Here is a 2,719-nt window from a genome sequence, read left to right on the forward strand (position 1 = left end):
GGCTCCCCGCCCGGGCGCGGGCCGGCCGCTGGCATCGCCTTCCCTCAAGGAGACGCGTGGAGATCAAACGGGGGCGAGGGGAAGGGATGATCTGGCTGCAAATGTCACCGGCGGGCCTCAAACAGGAGGACTGCAAGCCAGAGGGGTGCCGAGTAGGGAGGGAGTTCACCCTTGGAGCCTCCTGGCTCCGCAGGGCCTAGTTCGCGGTGCTGGGGGGCGATGGCATTTTGGCGAGCTGCACCGGGGCGGGGGGGCAGAAATACATCCAGTTGTTTTAAAAGCGCGGAGCTACGCTGCAGTGCGTGTGGGGTGGGAGGAAGGAACTTCAGATGCTAACAGGGGACTGCAGCTAGGCCTTTGGAAAGGGAGCAAGCGGGACTCTGTGTGCTAAACCGAAAGAGCCTACGCTGAAACCGAAGATCTTCTCAGGAAAGGAGAAACGTGGGTCAGCTACCAGGCGGCAGCCTGGCTTCCGCCGCCTCTGCGCACCCCGAAATACCGCAGGCGTTTCCTGCTCCGTAACACAGCTCGGGACTGAAAAGTGTCTGCAGTGCTAGGTGTGCGTCTTAACTCTTGCAAGTGTGCTGAGATGCCTGTGACTTCTTTTGCCGCCTGGTTTTAGAGTGGGCACTCCAACAGTGCAAGTTTTGTGGCCTTATGGCCTTACGTGGCCTAGATTGGCGATATTGTGGAATGCAAATGTTAAAAGTAAGTCTTGTTCTCAAAATGCTGCATTAAATAGGGCAGCTGTAGTTACTAGGTGGATTTTAGTAGTTCAACAAAACATCTCTATTGAGGGGGTTTTTTTAAGTAAAAAGAGCTGTTTCTCAAAATACTCCCATCTCAACCTGTTCAGACCATTTGCTACAAAAACTTCTTGAAGGTTGTGAGTATCAGATAGAGGTGGTTTTGTGTTGCTTCTCGTTTCACAGGTTAGAAAACGTGTCTAGAATTCTCTTGCTCCTGTCTTCATGTATCTTAGATTCTGTTGTCTGCTCCTGTTTTCAGTATTGATGTAGAGAAACCGTGTAAACACAGGTAGGTGCAAAGAACCTGGAGCCAAGGCCAACAGGTTTACCCCTCTTCTATTAGTGGAGGACAGGCTTTCTAGTTAATGTCGGGCTTGTCATGCTGGGTTAAGAGTGGCAATTTGATCTTCCGTGGAATGCGATGGTGTAATTCTAGGTCTTACTAGCCTTTGAGCTTTGGCTGCTGCCAAACAGATGCATTCTTGTCTTCCTCTGGTTGCAAGTGTTTGTATACCCTTGTGGGAAACCGGACTGGGAAGCCAATATGACTTCATAAAAAGCTTTTGGTTTTGTTTCCCCCCCCAATGGGTAAGTAAGATTTAAATAGTTCCCTAGTCTGCAGAGAATCAAGCAGGGCATGGTAGGACCTCTGCTTTCCGGATGGTGTGGATTAGGGTGTTTTAAAGTGTTTACACAAAACAATCTTTTGTCACTGTACTTCCAAAAGATCCTAATAACTTGACCTTATTTGTGAAGTGTGTCAGACCAAAAGTCATGGCTTTGACGTGTGATCTCTTAAGACTGCTGTGCAGCTGGATTTACTGTTCCATTTAAAAATATTTCATCGGCTAAACAAGATGTTCTGTAACCATGTATTGTTATCATTTTTGGCTCTGAAATTCAACTGTTTGTGGAATTTCTTTTTTATCTGGGCAGGTCTTCAAAAAAACCCTCTTAGGTTTGCGATCAAGAGTTTCAAATTTGTGCTTGCTTGAGACTTAAATTGCTACAAAACTACATCTTTTCTTTGAAAACTTTTCATATTTAGTGTCAGATGATATAGTCATAGTTAGTAAAAAACCCCTTTTTTTCATAAAATTTGAGTAATGTGATTGCTTGCCAAGTCTTTCAGATACAAAATATCATAGCTGGATTCATTTGTTGGTTTTGCACACACCTGATAAGTTGTACTTCAGTAAAATGGAAATCAGAAGTTAAAACTATTACAGACATTCCTTCTTCAAAGTTGGTTTTCCTTTACATTGCAGAGATAACTAGCAAAATGATGATTGGCTGCTTACAGTAATTGCTCTAAAATCCATGATACGCTTTGTGTCCTTTGTAGGAAAAATAATCCAATTTATTTGTAATAGACTTTTTTGAATTTCTAATTAGTAATATTCTACTGATCCTGTTTTTTGTAGGAGAGCATTGTCTTCATTCTTAGCCAAGCTTTCTGTCCAGTTGCTTTAGTAGGTCCTCATCAGTATTTATTTTAGATGCTATAAAGCAACTTACTTTCCTCTTGCTGCTTACATGGGCATCCTGAGGCAAGATGGAGTGGAATATGGAATGTTTTAACCAGATCTTTCTTCCATATTTTTGGTTTTTGCAGCCCTTCAGAGTAAGTGCTGACCAGGTGTATGGGTTATGGGACTGAAAGGAATTTCTCTAGCCAGCATTGCTGCTAAAGAAAACTTATCCCATAATTGAACTGCATGTTTCTATTGTTGCTTAAATTTAAGATCAAATATGGCTTATCACCACAACTTTAATCTCAAGTGCTGTTGCTTGTTGTTGCCACAACAGTTGTTAGAAACACTGGTTTTCAACTGTCATTCCAATTTTGACCTACTTCTATACGAACTCCGATTCCCACTATTTGTTCTAAGTAATACAAGTTGAAGATCACTGTTGCTTAGAATTTAATTTCTGTGCAATTGATTCTATGCATTCCCCCCCCCCCGGGT

This window comes from Aptenodytes forsteri, unplaced genomic scaffold, assembly GCF_000699145.1.
Source record: "Aptenodytes forsteri isolate BGI_AS27 unplaced genomic scaffold, ASM69914v1 Scaffold614, whole genome shotgun sequence".
Lineage (NCBI taxonomy): Eukaryota > Metazoa > Chordata > Aves > Sphenisciformes > Spheniscidae > Aptenodytes > Aptenodytes forsteri.